This window comes from Pseudophryne corroboree, chromosome 3 (assembly GCF_028390025.1).
Source record: "Pseudophryne corroboree isolate aPseCor3 chromosome 3, aPseCor3.hap2, whole genome shotgun sequence".
Lineage (NCBI taxonomy): Eukaryota > Metazoa > Chordata > Amphibia > Anura > Myobatrachidae > Pseudophryne > Pseudophryne corroboree.
In genome coordinates, this window is record NC_086446.1 from 117676227 (window position 1) to 117688338 (window position 12112).

Genomic DNA, 12112 nt, shown 5'->3' on the forward strand with positions numbered 1-12112 from the left:
GAAACCACAAAGTTCATCTACAGCAACACCACACTGGATGCGCCCAATCTCATCTGGTTTTGGAAGCTAAGCAGTGTTGGGCCTGGTTAGTACTTGGATGGGAGACCACTTGGGAATACAAGGTGCTGTAGATAATTTTATACTGGCAACACCGTTCTGTTGATGCATTCCATTTTAAAACGTATTCATTTATGAACCAGTAGTTAGAAGTAGAAAAGTTCTAACAGAAACCACAAAGTTCATCTACAGCCACACCACACTGGATACGCCCAATCTCATCTGATTTTGGAAGCTAAGCAGTGTTGGGCCTGGTTAGTATTTGGATGGGAGACCACCTGGAAATACAAGGTGCTGTAGATATTTTTATACTACCAACACCGTTCTGTTGATGCATTCCATTTTAAACGTATTCGTTTATGAACCAGTAGTTAGAAGTAGAAAAGTTCTAACAGAAACCATAAAGCTCATCTACAGCCACACCACACTGGATACGCCCAATCTCATCTGATCTTGGAAGCTAAGCAGTGTTGGGCCTGGTTAGTACTTGGATGGGAGACCACCTGGGAATACAAGGTGCTGTAGATATTTTTATACTGCCAACACCGTTCTGTTGATGCATTCAATTTTCAAATGTATTCATTTATGAACCAGTAGTTAGAAGTAGAAAAGCTCAAAAAGAAACCACAAAGCTCATCTACAGCCACACCACACTGGATACGCCCAATCTCATCTGATCTTGGAAGCTAAGCAGTGTTGGGCCTGGTTAGTACTTGGATGGGAGACCACCTGGGAATACAAGGTGCTGTAGATATTTTTATACTGCCAACACCGTTCTGTTGATGCATTCCATTTTCAAACGTATTCATTTATGAACCAGTAGTTAGAAGTAGAAAAGTTCTAACAGAAACCACAAAGCTCATTTACAGCCACACCACACTGGATACGCCCAATCTAATCTGATCTTGGAAGCTAAGCAGTGTTGGGCCTGGTTAGTATTTGGATGGGAGACCACCTGGAAATACAAGGTGCTGTAGAAATTTTTATACTGCCAACACCGTTCTGTTGATGCATTCCATTTTAAAACGTATTCATTTATGAACCAGTAGTTAGAAGTAGAAAAGTTCTAACAGAAATCACAAAGCTCATCTACAGCCACACCACACTGGATACGCCCAATCTCATCTGATCTTTGAAGCTAAGCAGTGTTGGGACTGGCTAGTATTTGGATGGGAGACCCCCTGGGAATACAAGGTGCTGTAGATAATTTTATACTGCAAACACCGTTCTGTTGATGCATTCCATTTTAAAACGTATTCATTTATGAACCAGTAGTTAGAAGTAGAAAAGTTCTAACAGAAACCACAAAGCTCATCTACAGCCACACCACACTGGATACGCCCAATCTCATCTGATCTTTGAAGCTAAGCAGTGTTGGGCCTGGTTAGTACTTGGATGGGAGACCACCTGGGAATACAAGGTGCTGTAGATATTTTTATACTGCCAACACCGTTCTGTTGATGCATTCCATTTTCAAACGTATTCATTTATGAACCAGTAGTTAGAAGTAGAAAAGTTCTAACAGAAACCACAAAGCTCATCTACAGCCACACCACACTGGATACGCCCAATCTCATCTGATCTTGGAAGCTAAGCAGTGTTGGGCCTGGTTAGTACTTGGATGGGAGACCACCTGGGAATACAAGGTGCTGTAGATATTTTTATACTGCCAACACCGTTCTGTTGATGCATTCCATTTTCAAACGTATTCATTTATGAACCAGTAGTTAGAAGTAGAAAAGTTCTAACAGAAACCAGAAAATTAATCTACAGCAACACCACACTGGATACGCCCAATCTCATCTGATCTTGGAAGCTAAGCAGTGTTGGGCCTGGTTAGTACTTGGATGGGAGACCACCTGGGAATACAAGGTGCTGTAGATATTTTTATACTACCAACACCGTTCTGTTGATGCATTCCATTTTAAACGTATTCGTTTATGAACCAGTAGTTAGAAGTAGAAAAGTTCTAACAGAAACCATAAAGCTCATCTACAGCCACACCACACTGGATACGCCCAATCTCATCTGATCTTGGAAGCTAAGCAGTGTTGGGCCTGGTTAGTACTTGGATGGGAGACCACCTGGGAATACAAGGTGCTGTAGATATTTTTATACTGCCAACACCGTTCTGTTGATGCATTCAATTTTCAAATGTATTCATTTATGAACCAGTAGTTAGAAGTAGAAAAGTTCAAAAAGAAACCACAAAGCTCATCTACAGCCACACCACACTGGATACGCCCAATCTCATCTGATCTTGGAAGCTAAGCAGTGTTGGGCCTGGTTAGTACTTGGATGGGAGACCACCTGGGAATTCAAGGTGCTGTAGATATTTTTATACTGCCAACACCGTTCTGTTGATGCAATCCATTTTCAAACGTATTCATTTATGAACCAGTAGTTAGAAGTAGAAAAGTTCTAACAGAAACCACAAAGCTCATCTACAGCCACACCACACTGGATACGCCCAATCTAATCTGATCTTGGAAGCTAAGCAGTGTTGGGCCTGGTTAATATTTGGATGGGAGACCACCTGGAAATACAAGGTGCTGTAGAAATTTTTATACTGCCAACACCGTTCTGTTGATGCATTCCATTTTAAAACGTATTCATTTATGAACCAGTAGTTAGAAGTAGAAAAGTTCTAACAGAAACCAGAAAATTCATCTACAGCAACACCACACTGGATACGCCCAATCTCATCTGATCTTGGAAGCTAAGCAGTGTTGTGCCTGGTTAGTACTTGGATGGGAGACCACCTGGGAATACAAGGTGCTGTAGATATTTTTATACTGCCAACACCGTTCTGTTGATGCATTCCATTTTCAAACGTATTCATTTATGAACCAGTAGTTAGAAGTAGAAAAGTTCTAACAGAAACCACAAAGCTCATCTACAGCCACACCACACTGGATACGCCCAATCTCATCTGATCTTGGAAGCTAAGCAGTGTTGGGCCTGGTTAGTACTTGGATGGGAGACCACCAGGGAATACAAGGTGCTGTAGATATTTTTATACTGCCAACACCGTTCTGTTGATGCATTCCATTTTCAAACGTATTCATTTATGAACCAGTAGTTAGAAGTAGAAAAGTTCTAACAGAAACCACAAAGCTCATCTACAGCCACACCACACTGGATACGCCCAATCTCATCAGATCTTGGAAGCTAAGCAGTGTTGGGCCTGGTTAGTATTTGGATGGGAGACCACCTGGAAATACAAGGTGCTGTAGATATTTTTATACTGCCAACACCGTTCTGTTGATGCATTCCATTTTAAAACGTATTCATTTATGAACCAGTAGTTAGAAGTAGAAAAGTTCTAACAGAAACCAGAAAATTCAACTACAGCAACACCACACTGGATACGCCCAATCTCATCTGATCTTGGAAGCTAAGCAGTGTTGGGCCTGGTTAGTACTTGGATGGGAGACCACCTGGGAATACAAGGTGCTGTAGATGATTTTATACTGCCAACACCGTTCTGTTGATGCATTCCATTTTAAAACGTATTCATTTATGAACCAGTAGTTAGAAGTAGAAAAGTTCTAACAGAAACTACAAAATTCATCTACAGCAGCACCACACTGGATACGCCCAATCTCATCTGATCTTGGAAGCTAAGCAGTGTTGGGCCTGGTTAGTACTTGGATGGGAGACCACCTGGGAATACAAGGTGCTGTAGATATTTTTATACTGCCAACACCGTTCTGTTGATGCATTCCATTTTCAAACGTATTCATTTATGAACCAGTAGTTAGAAGTAGAAAAGTTCTAACAGAAACCACAAAGCTCATCTACAGCCACACCACACTGGATACGCCCAATCTCATCTGATCTTGGAAGCTAAGCAGTGTTGGGCATGGTTAGTACTTGGATGGGAGACCACCTGGGAATACAAGGTGCTGTAGATATTTTTATACTACCAACACCGTTCTGTTGATGCATTCCATTTTTAAACGTATTCGTTTATGAACCAGTAGTTAGAAGTAGAAAAGTTCTAACAGAAGCAACAAAGTTCATCTACAGCCACACCACACTGGATACGCCCAATTTCATCTGATTTTGGAAGCTAAGCAGTGTTGGGCCTGGCTAGTATTTGGATGGGAGACCACCTGGAAATACAAGGTGCTGTAGATATTTTTATACTGCCAACACCGTTCTGTTGATGCATTCCATTTTAAAACGTATTCATTTATGAACCAGTAGTTAGAAGTAGAAAAGTTCTAACAGAAACCAGAAAATTCATCTACAGCAACACCACACTGGATACGCCCAATCTCATCTGATCTTGGAAGCTAAGCAGTGTTGGGCCTGGTTAGTACTTGGATGGGAGACCACCTGGGAATACAAGGTGCTGTAGATATTTTTATACTGCCAACACCGTTCTGTTGATGCATTCCATTTTCAAACGTATTCATTTATGAACCAGTAGTTAGAAGTAGAAAAGTTCTAACAGAAACCACAAAGCTCATCTACAGCCACACCACACTGGATACGCCCAATCTCATCTGATCTTGGAAGCTAAGCAGTGTTGGGCATGGTTAGTACTTGGATGGGAGACCACCTGGGAATACAAGGTGCTGTAGATATTTTTATACTACCAACACCGTTCTGTTGATGCATTCCATTTTTAAACGTATTCGTTTATGAACCAGTAGTTAGAAGTAGAAAAGTTCTAACAGAAACCACAAAGTTCATCTACAGCAACACCACACTGGATGCGCCCAATCTCATCTGGTTTTGGAAGCTAAGCAGTGTTGGGCCTGGTTAGTACTTGGATGGGAGACCACTTGGGAATACAAGGTGCTGTAGATAATTTTATACTGGCAACACCGTTCTGTTGATGCATTCCATTTTAAAACGTATTCATTTATGAACCAGTAGTTAGAAGTAGAAAAGTTCTAACAGAAACCACAAAGTTCATCTACAGCCACACCACACTGGATACGCCCAATCTCATCTGATTTTGGAAGCTAAGCAGTGTTGGGCCTGGCTAGTATTTGGATGGGAGACCACCTGGAAATACAAGGTGCTGTAGATATTTTTATACTGCCAACACCGTTCTGTTGATGCATTCCATTTTAAAACGTATTCATTTATGAACCAGTAGTTAGAAGTAGAAAAGTTCTAACAGAAACCAGAAAATTCATCTACAGCAACACCACACTGGATACGCCCAATCTCATCTGATCTTGGAAGCTAAGCAGTGTTGGGCCTGGTTAGTACTTGGATGGGAGACCACCTGGGAATACAAGGTGCTGTAGATATTTTTATACTGCCAACACCGTTCTGTTGATGCATTCCATTTTCAAACGTATTCATTTATGAACCAGTAGTTAGAAGTAGAAAAGTTCTAACAGAAACCACAAAGCTCATCTACAGCCACACCACACTGGATACGCCCAATCTCATCTGATCTTGGAAGCTAAGCAGTGTTGGGCATGGTTAGTACTTGGATGGGAGACCACCTGGGAATACAAGGTGCTGTAGATATTTTTATACTACCAACACCGTTCTGTTGATGCATTCCATTTTTAAACGTATTCGTTTATGAACCAGTAGTTAGAAGTAGAAAAGTTCTAACAGAAACCACAAAGTTCATCTACAGCAACACCACACTGGATGCGCCCAATCTCATCTGGTTTTGGAAGCTAAGCAGTGTTGGGCCTGGTTAGTACTTGGATGGGAGACCACTTGGGAATACAAGGTGCTGTAGATAATTTTATACTGGCAACACCGTTCTGTTGATGCATTCCATTTTAAAACGTATTCATTTATGAACCAGTAGTTAGAAGTAGAAAAGTTCTAACAGAAACCACAAAGTTCATCTACAGCCACACCACACTGGATACGCCCAATCTCATCTGATTTTGGAAGCTAAGCAGTGTTGGGCCTGGTTAGTATTTGGATGGGAGACCACCTGGAAATACAAGGTGCTGTAGATATTTTTATACTACCAACACCGTTCTGTTGATGCATTCCATTTTAAACGTATTCGTTTATGAACCAGTAGTTAGAAGTAGAAAAGTTCTAACAGAAACCATAAAGCTCATCTACAGCCACACCACACTGGATACGCCCAATCTCATCTGATCTTGGAAGCTAAGCAGTGTTGGGCCTGGTTAGTACTTGGATGGGAGACCACCTGGGAATACAAGGTGCTGTAGATATTTTTATACTGCCAACACCGTTCTGTTGATGCATTCAATTTTCAAATGTATTCATTTATGAACCAGTAGTTAGAAGTAGAAAAGCTCAAAAAGAAACCACAAAGCTCATCTACAGCCACACCACACTGGATACGCCCAATCTCATCTGATCTTGGAAGCTAAGCAGTGTTGGGCCTGGTTAGTACTTGGATGGGAGACCACCTGGGAATACAAGGTGCTGTAGATATTTTTATACTGCCAACACCGTTCTGTTGATGCATTCCATTTTCAAACGTATTCATTTATGAACCAGTAGTTAGAAGTAGAAAAGTTCTAACAGAAACCACAAAGCTCATTTACAGCCACACCACACTGGATACGCCCAATCTAATCTGATCTTGGAAGCTAAGCAGTGTTGGGCCTGGTTAGTATTTGGATGGGAGACCACCTGGAAATACAAGGTGCTGTAGAAATTTTTATACTGCCAACACCGTTCTGTTGATGCATTCCATTTTAAAACGTATTCATTTATGAACCAGTAGTTAGAAGTAGAAAAGTTCTAACAGAAATCACAAAGCTCATCTACAGCCACACCACACTGGATACGCCCAATCTCATCTGATCTTTGAAGCTAAGCAGTGTTGGGACTGGCTAGTATTTGGATGGGAGACCCCCTGGGAATACAAGGTGCTGTAGATAATTTTATACTGCAAACACCGTTCTGTTGATGCATTCCATTTTAAAACGTATTCATTTATGAACCAGTAGTTAGAAGTAGAAAAGTTCTAACAGAAACCACAAAGCTCATCTACAGCCACACCACACTGGATACGCCCAATCTCATCTGATCTTTGAAGCTAAGCAGTGTTGGGCCTGGTTAGTACTTGGATGGGAGACCACCTGGGAATACAAGGTGCTGTAGATATTTTTATACTGCCAACACCGTTCTGTTGATGCATTCCATTTTCAAACGTATTCATTTATGAACCAGTAGTTAGAAGTAGAAAAGTTCTAACAGAAACCACAAAGCTCATCTACAGCCACACCACACTGGATACGCCCAATCTCATCTGATCTTGGAAGCTAAGCAGTGTTGGGCCTGGTTAGTACTTGGATGGGAGACCACCTGGGAATACAAGGTGCTGTAGATATTTTTATACTGCCAACACCGTTCTGTTGATGCATTCCATTTTCAAACGTATTCATTTATGAACCAGTAGTTAGAAGTAGAAAAGTTCTAACAGAAACCAGAAAATTAATCTACAGCAACACCACACTGGATACGCCCAATCTCATCTGATCTTGGAAGCTAAGCAGTGTTGTGCCTGGTTAGTACTTGGATGGGAGACCACCTGGGAATACAAGGTGCTGTAGATATTTTTATACTGCCAACACTGTTCTGTTGATGCATTCCATTTTCAAACGTATTCATTTATGAACCAGTAGTTAGAAGTAGAAAAGTTCTAACAGAAATCACAAAGCTCATCTACAGCCACACCACACTGGATACGCCCAATCTCATCTGATCTTGGAAGCTAAGCAGTGTTGGGACTGGTTAGTACTTGGATGGGAGACCACCTGGGAATACAAGGTGCTGTAGATAATTTTATACTGCCAACACCGTTCTGTTGATTCATTCCATTTTAAAACGTATTCATTTATGAACCAGTAGTTAGAAGTAGAAAAGTTCTAACAGAAACCACAAAGTTCATCTACAGCCACACCACACTGGATACGCCCAATCTCATCTGATTTTGGAAGCTAAGCAGTGTTGGGCCTGGTTAGTACTTGGATAGGAGACCACCTGGGAATACAAGGTGCTGTAGATATTTTTATACTGCCAACACCGTTCTGTTGATGCATTCCATTTTCAAACGTATTCATTTATGAACCAGTAGTTAGAAGTAGAAAAGTTCTAACAGAAACCACAAAGCTCATCTACAGCCACACCACACTGGATACGCCCAATCTCATCTGATCTTGGAAGCTAAGCAGTGTTGGGCCTGGTTAGTACTTGGATGGGAGACCACCTGGGAATACAAGGTGCTGTAGATATTTTTATACTGCCAACACCGTTCTGTTGATGCATTCCATTTTCAAATGTATTCATTTATGAACCAGTAGTTAGAAGTAGAAAAGTTCCAAAAGAAACCACAAAGCTCATCTACAGCCACACCACACTGGATACGCCCAATCTCATCTGATCTTGGAAGCTAAGCAGTGTTGGGCCTGGTTAGTACTTGGATGGGAGACCACCTGGAATACAAGGAGCTGTAGATATTTTTATACTACCAACATCGTTCTGTTGATGCATTCCATTTTCAAACGTATTCATTTATGAACCAGTAGTTAGAAGTAGAAAAGTTCTAACAGAAACCAGTAAGGTCATCTACAGCAACACCACATTGGATACGCTCAATCTCATCTGATCTTTGAAGCTAAGCAGTGTTGGGCCTGGTTAGTACTTGGATGGGAGACCACCTGGGAATACAAGGTGCTGTAGATATTTTTATACTGCCAACACCGTTCTGTTGATGCATTCCATTTTCAAACGTATTCATTTATGAACCAGTAGTTAGAAGTAGAAAAGTTCTAACAGAAACCAGTAAGATCATCTACAGCAACACCACACTGGATATGCCCAATCTCATCTGATCTTGGAAGCTAAGCAGTGTTGGGCCTGGATAGTACTTGGATGGGAGACCACCTGGGAATACAAGGTGCTGTAGATATTTTTATACTGCCAACACCGTTCTGTTGATGCATTCAGTTTTCAAATGTATTCATTTATGAACCAGTAGTTAGAAGTAGAAAAGTTCAAACAGAAACCACAAAGTTCATCTACAGCCACACCACACTGGATACGCCCAATCTCATCTGATCTTGGAAGCTAAGCAGTGTTGGGCCTGGTTAGTACTTGGATGGGAGACCACCTGGGAATACAAGGTGCTGTAGATATCTTCATACTGCCAACACCGTTCTGTTGATGCATTCCATTTTCAAACGTATTCATTTATGAACCAGTAGTTAGAAGTAGAAAAGTTCTAACAGAAACCACAAAGCTCATCTACAGCCACACCACACTGGATACGCCCAATCTCATCTGATCTTGGAAGCTAAGCAGTGTTGGGCCTGGTTAGTATTTGGATGGGAGACCACCTGGAATACAAGGAGCTGTAGATATTTTTATACTACCAACACCGTTCTGTTGATGCATTCCATTTTCAAACGTATTCATTTATGAACCAGTAGTTAGAAGTAGAAAAGTTCTAACAGAAACCAGTAAGTTCATCTACAGCAACACCACACTGGATATGCCCAATCTCATCTGATCTTGGAAGCTAAGCAGTGTTGGGCCTGGATAGTACTTGGATGGGAGACCACCTGGGAATACAAGGTGCTGTAGATATTTTTATACTGCCAACACCGTTCTGTTGATGCATTCAATGTTCAAATGTATTCATTTATGAACCAGTAGTTAGAAGTAGAAAAGTTCTAACAGAAACCATAAAGCTCATCTACAGCCACACCACACTGGATACGCCCAATCTCATCTGATCTCGGAAGCTAAGCAGTGCTGGGCCTGGTTAGTACTTGGATGGGAGACCACCTGGGAATACAAGGTGCTGTAGATAATTTTATACTGTCAACACCGTTCTGTTGATGCATTCCATTTTAAAACGTATTCATTTATGAACCAGTAGTTAGAAGTAGAAAAGTTCTAACAGAAACCACAAAGTTCATCTACAGCCACACCACACTAGATACGCCCAATCTCATCTGATCTTGGAAGCTAAGCAGTGTTGGGCCTGGTTAGTACTTGGATGGGAGACCACCTGGGAATACAAGGTTCTGTAGATATTTTTATACTGCCAACACCGTTCTGTTTATGCATTCCATTTTCAAACGTATTCATTTATGAACCAGTAGTTAGAAGTAGAAAAGTTCAAACAGAAACCACAAAGCTCATCTACAGCCACACCACACTGGATACGCCCAATCTCATCTGATCTTGGAAGCTAAGCAGTGTTGGGCCTGGTTAGTACTTGGATGGGAGACCACCTGGGAATGCAAGGTGCTGTAGATATTTTTATCCTGCCAACACCGTTCTGTTGATGCATTCCATTTTCAAACGTATTCATTTATGAACCAGTAGTTAGAAGTAGAAAAGTTCTAACAGAAACCACAAAGCTCATCTACATCCACACCACTCTGGATACGCCCAATCTCATCTAATCTTGGAAGCTAAGCAGTGTTGGGCCTGGTTAGTACTTGGATGGGAGACCACCTGGGAATACAAGGTGCTGTAGATATTTTTATACTGCCAACACCGTTCTGTTTATGCATTCCATTTTCAAACGTATTCATTTATGAACCAGTAGTTAGAAGTAGAAAAGTTCAAACAGAAACCACAAAGCTCATCTACAGCCACACCACACTGGATACGCCCAATCTCATCTGATCTTGGAAGCTAAGCAGTGTTGGGCCTGGTTAGTACTTGGATGGGAGACCACCTGGGAATGCAAGGTGCTGTAGATATTTTTATCCTGCCAACACCGTTCTGTTGATGCATTCCATTTTCAAACGTATTCATTTATGAACCAGTAGTTAGAAGTAGAAAAGTTCTAACAGAAACCACAAAGCTCATCTACATCCACACCACTCTGGATACGCCCAATCTCATCTGATCTTGGAAGCAAAGCAGTGTTGGGCCTGGTTAGTACTTGGATGGGAGACCACCTGGGAATACAAGGTGCTGTAGATATTTTTATACTGCCAACACTGTTCTGTTGATGCATTCCATTTTCAAACGTATTCGTTTATGAACCAGTAGTTAGAAGTAGAAAAGTTCTAACAGAAACTATAAAGCTCATCTACAGCCACACCACACTGGATATGCCCAATCTCATCTGATCTTGGAAGCTAAGCAGTGTTGGGCCTGGTTAGTACTTGGATGGAAGACCACCTGGAATACAAGGTGCTGTAGATATTTTTATACTACCAACACCGTTCTGTTGATGCATTCCATTTTCAAACGTATTCATTTATGAACCAGTAGTTAGAAGTAGAAAAGTTCTAACAGAAACCAGTAAGTTCATCTACAGCAACACCACACTGGATACGCTCAATCTCATCTGATCTTGGAAGCTAAGCAGTGTTGGGCCTGGTTAGTACTTGGATGGGAGACCACCTGGGAATACAAAGTGCTGTAGATACTTTTATACTGCCAACACCGTTCTGTTGATGCATTCAATTTTCAAATATATTCATTTATGAACCAGTAGTTAGAAGTAGAAAAGTACAAACAGAAACCACAAAGCTCATCTACAGGCACACCACACTGGATACGCCCAATCTCATCTGATCTTGGAAGCTAAGCAGTGTTGGGCCTGGTTAGTACTTGGATGGGAGACCACCTGGGAATACAAGGTGCTGTAGATATTTTTATACTGCCAACACCGTTCTGTTGATGCATTCCATTTTCAAATGTATTCATTTATGAACCAGTAGTTAGAAGTAGAAAAGTTCTAACAGAAACCACAAAGCTCATCTACAGCCGCACCACACTGGATACGCCCAATCTCATCTGATCTTGGAAGCTAAGCAGTGTTGGGCCTGGTTAGTACTTGGATGGGAGACCACCTGGGAATACAAGGTGCTGTAGATATTTTTATACTGCCAACACCGTTCTGTTGATGCATTCCATTTTCAAACGTATTTATTTATGAACCAGTAGTTAGAAGTTGAAAAGTTCTAACAGAAACCACAAAGCTCATCTACAGCCACACCACACTGGATACGCCCAATCTCATCTGATCTTGGAAGCTAAGCAGTGTTGGGCCTGGTTAGTACTTGGATGGGAGACCACCTGGGAATACAAGGTGCTGTAGATATTTTTA

At 41.4% G+C, this 12112-nt stretch overlaps 43 non-coding genes and 11 pseudogenes across 43 annotated transcripts; all 54 read left to right on the forward strand.

Moving 5' to 3' along the window:
* The first annotated feature begins 15 nt into the window (after positions 1-15).
* Positions 16-134, forward strand: LOC134886237 (5S ribosomal RNA). The gene has a single exon (XR_010170327.1). It is a non-coding gene; the product is annotated as a 5S ribosomal RNA (ribosomal RNA).
* A 107-nt stretch (positions 135-241) lies between these two features.
* Positions 242-360, forward strand: LOC135067078 (5S ribosomal RNA). Its single transcript, XR_010253305.1, has one exon. It is a non-coding gene; the product is annotated as a 5S ribosomal RNA (ribosomal RNA).
* A 106-nt stretch (positions 361-466) lies between these two features.
* LOC134900666 (5S ribosomal RNA) lies at positions 467-585 on the forward strand. Its single transcript, XR_010174174.1, has one exon. It is a non-coding gene; the product is annotated as a 5S ribosomal RNA (ribosomal RNA).
* A 107-nt stretch (positions 586-692) lies between these two features.
* On the forward strand, positions 693-811 carry LOC134900667 (5S ribosomal RNA). Its single transcript, XR_010174175.1, has one exon. It is a non-coding gene; the product is annotated as a 5S ribosomal RNA (ribosomal RNA).
* Positions 812-918: 107 nt separating this feature from the next.
* On the forward strand, positions 919-1037 carry LOC134889884 (5S ribosomal RNA; annotated as a pseudogene).
* Positions 1038-1144: 107 nt separating this feature from the next.
* On the forward strand, positions 1145-1263 carry LOC134893396 (5S ribosomal RNA; annotated as a pseudogene).
* A 107-nt stretch (positions 1264-1370) lies between these two features.
* Positions 1371-1489, forward strand: LOC135065660 (5S ribosomal RNA). Its single transcript, XR_010251934.1, has one exon. It is a non-coding gene; the product is annotated as a 5S ribosomal RNA (ribosomal RNA).
* Positions 1490-1596: 107 nt separating this feature from the next.
* Positions 1597-1715, forward strand: LOC134900668 (5S ribosomal RNA). The gene has a single exon (XR_010174176.1). It is a non-coding gene; the product is annotated as a 5S ribosomal RNA (ribosomal RNA).
* A 107-nt stretch (positions 1716-1822) lies between these two features.
* LOC135060137 (5S ribosomal RNA) lies at positions 1823-1941 on the forward strand. Its single transcript, XR_010246527.1, has one exon. It is a non-coding gene; the product is annotated as a 5S ribosomal RNA (ribosomal RNA).
* A 106-nt stretch (positions 1942-2047) lies between these two features.
* On the forward strand, positions 2048-2166 carry LOC134900669 (5S ribosomal RNA). Its single transcript, XR_010174177.1, has one exon. It is a non-coding gene; the product is annotated as a 5S ribosomal RNA (ribosomal RNA).
* A 107-nt stretch (positions 2167-2273) lies between these two features.
* LOC134900747 (5S ribosomal RNA) lies at positions 2274-2392 on the forward strand. The gene has a single exon (XR_010174252.1). It is a non-coding gene; the product is annotated as a 5S ribosomal RNA (ribosomal RNA).
* Positions 2393-2499: 107 nt separating this feature from the next.
* Positions 2500-2618, forward strand: LOC134892179 (5S ribosomal RNA; annotated as a pseudogene).
* Positions 2619-2725: 107 nt separating this feature from the next.
* On the forward strand, positions 2726-2844 carry LOC134884932 (5S ribosomal RNA). Its single transcript, XR_010169063.1, has one exon. It is a non-coding gene; the product is annotated as a 5S ribosomal RNA (ribosomal RNA).
* A 107-nt stretch (positions 2845-2951) lies between these two features.
* On the forward strand, positions 2952-3070 carry LOC135060155 (5S ribosomal RNA). The gene has a single exon (XR_010246544.1). It is a non-coding gene; the product is annotated as a 5S ribosomal RNA (ribosomal RNA).
* A 107-nt stretch (positions 3071-3177) lies between these two features.
* LOC134901980 (5S ribosomal RNA) lies at positions 3178-3296 on the forward strand. Its single transcript, XR_010175455.1, has one exon. It is a non-coding gene; the product is annotated as a 5S ribosomal RNA (ribosomal RNA).
* Positions 3297-3403: 107 nt separating this feature from the next.
* Positions 3404-3522, forward strand: LOC135067624 (5S ribosomal RNA). The gene has a single exon (XR_010253835.1). It is a non-coding gene; the product is annotated as a 5S ribosomal RNA (ribosomal RNA).
* A 107-nt stretch (positions 3523-3629) lies between these two features.
* LOC135066734 (5S ribosomal RNA) lies at positions 3630-3748 on the forward strand. Its single transcript, XR_010252975.1, has one exon. It is a non-coding gene; the product is annotated as a 5S ribosomal RNA (ribosomal RNA).
* A 107-nt stretch (positions 3749-3855) lies between these two features.
* On the forward strand, positions 3856-3974 carry LOC135065242 (5S ribosomal RNA). The gene has a single exon (XR_010251527.1). It is a non-coding gene; the product is annotated as a 5S ribosomal RNA (ribosomal RNA).
* Positions 3975-4081: 107 nt separating this feature from the next.
* Positions 4082-4200, forward strand: LOC134887061 (5S ribosomal RNA; annotated as a pseudogene).
* Positions 4201-4307: 107 nt separating this feature from the next.
* LOC135060138 (5S ribosomal RNA) lies at positions 4308-4426 on the forward strand. Its single transcript, XR_010246528.1, has one exon. It is a non-coding gene; the product is annotated as a 5S ribosomal RNA (ribosomal RNA).
* A 107-nt stretch (positions 4427-4533) lies between these two features.
* On the forward strand, positions 4534-4652 carry LOC135065243 (5S ribosomal RNA). The gene has a single exon (XR_010251528.1). It is a non-coding gene; the product is annotated as a 5S ribosomal RNA (ribosomal RNA).
* Positions 4653-4759: 107 nt separating this feature from the next.
* LOC134886238 (5S ribosomal RNA) lies at positions 4760-4878 on the forward strand. Its single transcript, XR_010170328.1, has one exon. It is a non-coding gene; the product is annotated as a 5S ribosomal RNA (ribosomal RNA).
* A 107-nt stretch (positions 4879-4985) lies between these two features.
* LOC135068910 (5S ribosomal RNA) lies at positions 4986-5104 on the forward strand. Its single transcript, XR_010255101.1, has one exon. It is a non-coding gene; the product is annotated as a 5S ribosomal RNA (ribosomal RNA).
* Positions 5105-5211: 107 nt separating this feature from the next.
* LOC135060139 (5S ribosomal RNA) lies at positions 5212-5330 on the forward strand. Its single transcript, XR_010246529.1, has one exon. It is a non-coding gene; the product is annotated as a 5S ribosomal RNA (ribosomal RNA).
* A 107-nt stretch (positions 5331-5437) lies between these two features.
* Positions 5438-5556, forward strand: LOC135065244 (5S ribosomal RNA). The gene has a single exon (XR_010251529.1). It is a non-coding gene; the product is annotated as a 5S ribosomal RNA (ribosomal RNA).
* A 107-nt stretch (positions 5557-5663) lies between these two features.
* Positions 5664-5782, forward strand: LOC134886239 (5S ribosomal RNA). The gene has a single exon (XR_010170329.1). It is a non-coding gene; the product is annotated as a 5S ribosomal RNA (ribosomal RNA).
* Positions 5783-5889: 107 nt separating this feature from the next.
* On the forward strand, positions 5890-6008 carry LOC135067079 (5S ribosomal RNA). The gene has a single exon (XR_010253306.1). It is a non-coding gene; the product is annotated as a 5S ribosomal RNA (ribosomal RNA).
* A 106-nt stretch (positions 6009-6114) lies between these two features.
* LOC134900670 (5S ribosomal RNA) lies at positions 6115-6233 on the forward strand. Its single transcript, XR_010174178.1, has one exon. It is a non-coding gene; the product is annotated as a 5S ribosomal RNA (ribosomal RNA).
* A 107-nt stretch (positions 6234-6340) lies between these two features.
* LOC134900671 (5S ribosomal RNA) lies at positions 6341-6459 on the forward strand. The gene has a single exon (XR_010174179.1). It is a non-coding gene; the product is annotated as a 5S ribosomal RNA (ribosomal RNA).
* A 107-nt stretch (positions 6460-6566) lies between these two features.
* LOC134889885 (5S ribosomal RNA) lies at positions 6567-6685 on the forward strand (annotated as a pseudogene).
* A 107-nt stretch (positions 6686-6792) lies between these two features.
* Positions 6793-6911, forward strand: LOC134893397 (5S ribosomal RNA; annotated as a pseudogene).
* Positions 6912-7018: 107 nt separating this feature from the next.
* Positions 7019-7137, forward strand: LOC135065661 (5S ribosomal RNA). Its single transcript, XR_010251935.1, has one exon. It is a non-coding gene; the product is annotated as a 5S ribosomal RNA (ribosomal RNA).
* A 107-nt stretch (positions 7138-7244) lies between these two features.
* On the forward strand, positions 7245-7363 carry LOC134900672 (5S ribosomal RNA). The gene has a single exon (XR_010174180.1). It is a non-coding gene; the product is annotated as a 5S ribosomal RNA (ribosomal RNA).
* Positions 7364-7470: 107 nt separating this feature from the next.
* LOC134884933 (5S ribosomal RNA) lies at positions 7471-7589 on the forward strand. The gene has a single exon (XR_010169064.1). It is a non-coding gene; the product is annotated as a 5S ribosomal RNA (ribosomal RNA).
* Positions 7590-7696: 107 nt separating this feature from the next.
* Positions 7697-7815, forward strand: LOC135068117 (5S ribosomal RNA). The gene has a single exon (XR_010254323.1). It is a non-coding gene; the product is annotated as a 5S ribosomal RNA (ribosomal RNA).
* Positions 7816-7922: 107 nt separating this feature from the next.
* LOC134884279 (5S ribosomal RNA) lies at positions 7923-8041 on the forward strand. Its single transcript, XR_010168431.1, has one exon. It is a non-coding gene; the product is annotated as a 5S ribosomal RNA (ribosomal RNA).
* Positions 8042-8148: 107 nt separating this feature from the next.
* On the forward strand, positions 8149-8267 carry LOC134900673 (5S ribosomal RNA). Its single transcript, XR_010174182.1, has one exon. It is a non-coding gene; the product is annotated as a 5S ribosomal RNA (ribosomal RNA).
* A 107-nt stretch (positions 8268-8374) lies between these two features.
* Positions 8375-8492, forward strand: LOC134889263 (5S ribosomal RNA; annotated as a pseudogene).
* A 107-nt stretch (positions 8493-8599) lies between these two features.
* On the forward strand, positions 8600-8718 carry LOC134889410 (5S ribosomal RNA; annotated as a pseudogene).
* Positions 8719-8825: 107 nt separating this feature from the next.
* LOC135065970 (5S ribosomal RNA) lies at positions 8826-8944 on the forward strand. Its single transcript, XR_010252233.1, has one exon. It is a non-coding gene; the product is annotated as a 5S ribosomal RNA (ribosomal RNA).
* A 107-nt stretch (positions 8945-9051) lies between these two features.
* On the forward strand, positions 9052-9170 carry LOC134900674 (5S ribosomal RNA). The gene has a single exon (XR_010174183.1). It is a non-coding gene; the product is annotated as a 5S ribosomal RNA (ribosomal RNA).
* Positions 9171-9277: 107 nt separating this feature from the next.
* LOC134889576 (5S ribosomal RNA) lies at positions 9278-9395 on the forward strand (annotated as a pseudogene).
* Positions 9396-9502: 107 nt separating this feature from the next.
* Positions 9503-9621, forward strand: LOC135065971 (5S ribosomal RNA). Its single transcript, XR_010252234.1, has one exon. It is a non-coding gene; the product is annotated as a 5S ribosomal RNA (ribosomal RNA).
* Positions 9622-9728: 107 nt separating this feature from the next.
* Positions 9729-9847, forward strand: LOC135063547 (5S ribosomal RNA). Its single transcript, XR_010249875.1, has one exon. It is a non-coding gene; the product is annotated as a 5S ribosomal RNA (ribosomal RNA).
* A 107-nt stretch (positions 9848-9954) lies between these two features.
* LOC134885860 (5S ribosomal RNA) lies at positions 9955-10073 on the forward strand. Its single transcript, XR_010169964.1, has one exon. It is a non-coding gene; the product is annotated as a 5S ribosomal RNA (ribosomal RNA).
* A 107-nt stretch (positions 10074-10180) lies between these two features.
* Positions 10181-10299, forward strand: LOC134901887 (5S ribosomal RNA). Its single transcript, XR_010175363.1, has one exon. It is a non-coding gene; the product is annotated as a 5S ribosomal RNA (ribosomal RNA).
* A 107-nt stretch (positions 10300-10406) lies between these two features.
* LOC134890158 (5S ribosomal RNA) lies at positions 10407-10525 on the forward strand (annotated as a pseudogene).
* Positions 10526-10632: 107 nt separating this feature from the next.
* Positions 10633-10751, forward strand: LOC134901888 (5S ribosomal RNA). The gene has a single exon (XR_010175364.1). It is a non-coding gene; the product is annotated as a 5S ribosomal RNA (ribosomal RNA).
* Positions 10752-10858: 107 nt separating this feature from the next.
* On the forward strand, positions 10859-10977 carry LOC134886505 (5S ribosomal RNA). Its single transcript, XR_010170585.1, has one exon. It is a non-coding gene; the product is annotated as a 5S ribosomal RNA (ribosomal RNA).
* A 107-nt stretch (positions 10978-11084) lies between these two features.
* LOC134891513 (5S ribosomal RNA) lies at positions 11085-11202 on the forward strand (annotated as a pseudogene).
* A 107-nt stretch (positions 11203-11309) lies between these two features.
* Positions 11310-11428, forward strand: LOC134886586 (5S ribosomal RNA). Its single transcript, XR_010170668.1, has one exon. It is a non-coding gene; the product is annotated as a 5S ribosomal RNA (ribosomal RNA).
* A 107-nt stretch (positions 11429-11535) lies between these two features.
* Positions 11536-11654, forward strand: LOC135064205 (5S ribosomal RNA). The gene has a single exon (XR_010250517.1). It is a non-coding gene; the product is annotated as a 5S ribosomal RNA (ribosomal RNA).
* A 107-nt stretch (positions 11655-11761) lies between these two features.
* LOC135061374 (5S ribosomal RNA) lies at positions 11762-11880 on the forward strand. Its single transcript, XR_010247757.1, has one exon. It is a non-coding gene; the product is annotated as a 5S ribosomal RNA (ribosomal RNA).
* Positions 11881-11987: 107 nt separating this feature from the next.
* On the forward strand, positions 11988-12106 carry LOC134900676 (5S ribosomal RNA). Its single transcript, XR_010174185.1, has one exon. It is a non-coding gene; the product is annotated as a 5S ribosomal RNA (ribosomal RNA).
* Positions 12107-12112: the final 6 nt, after the last annotated feature.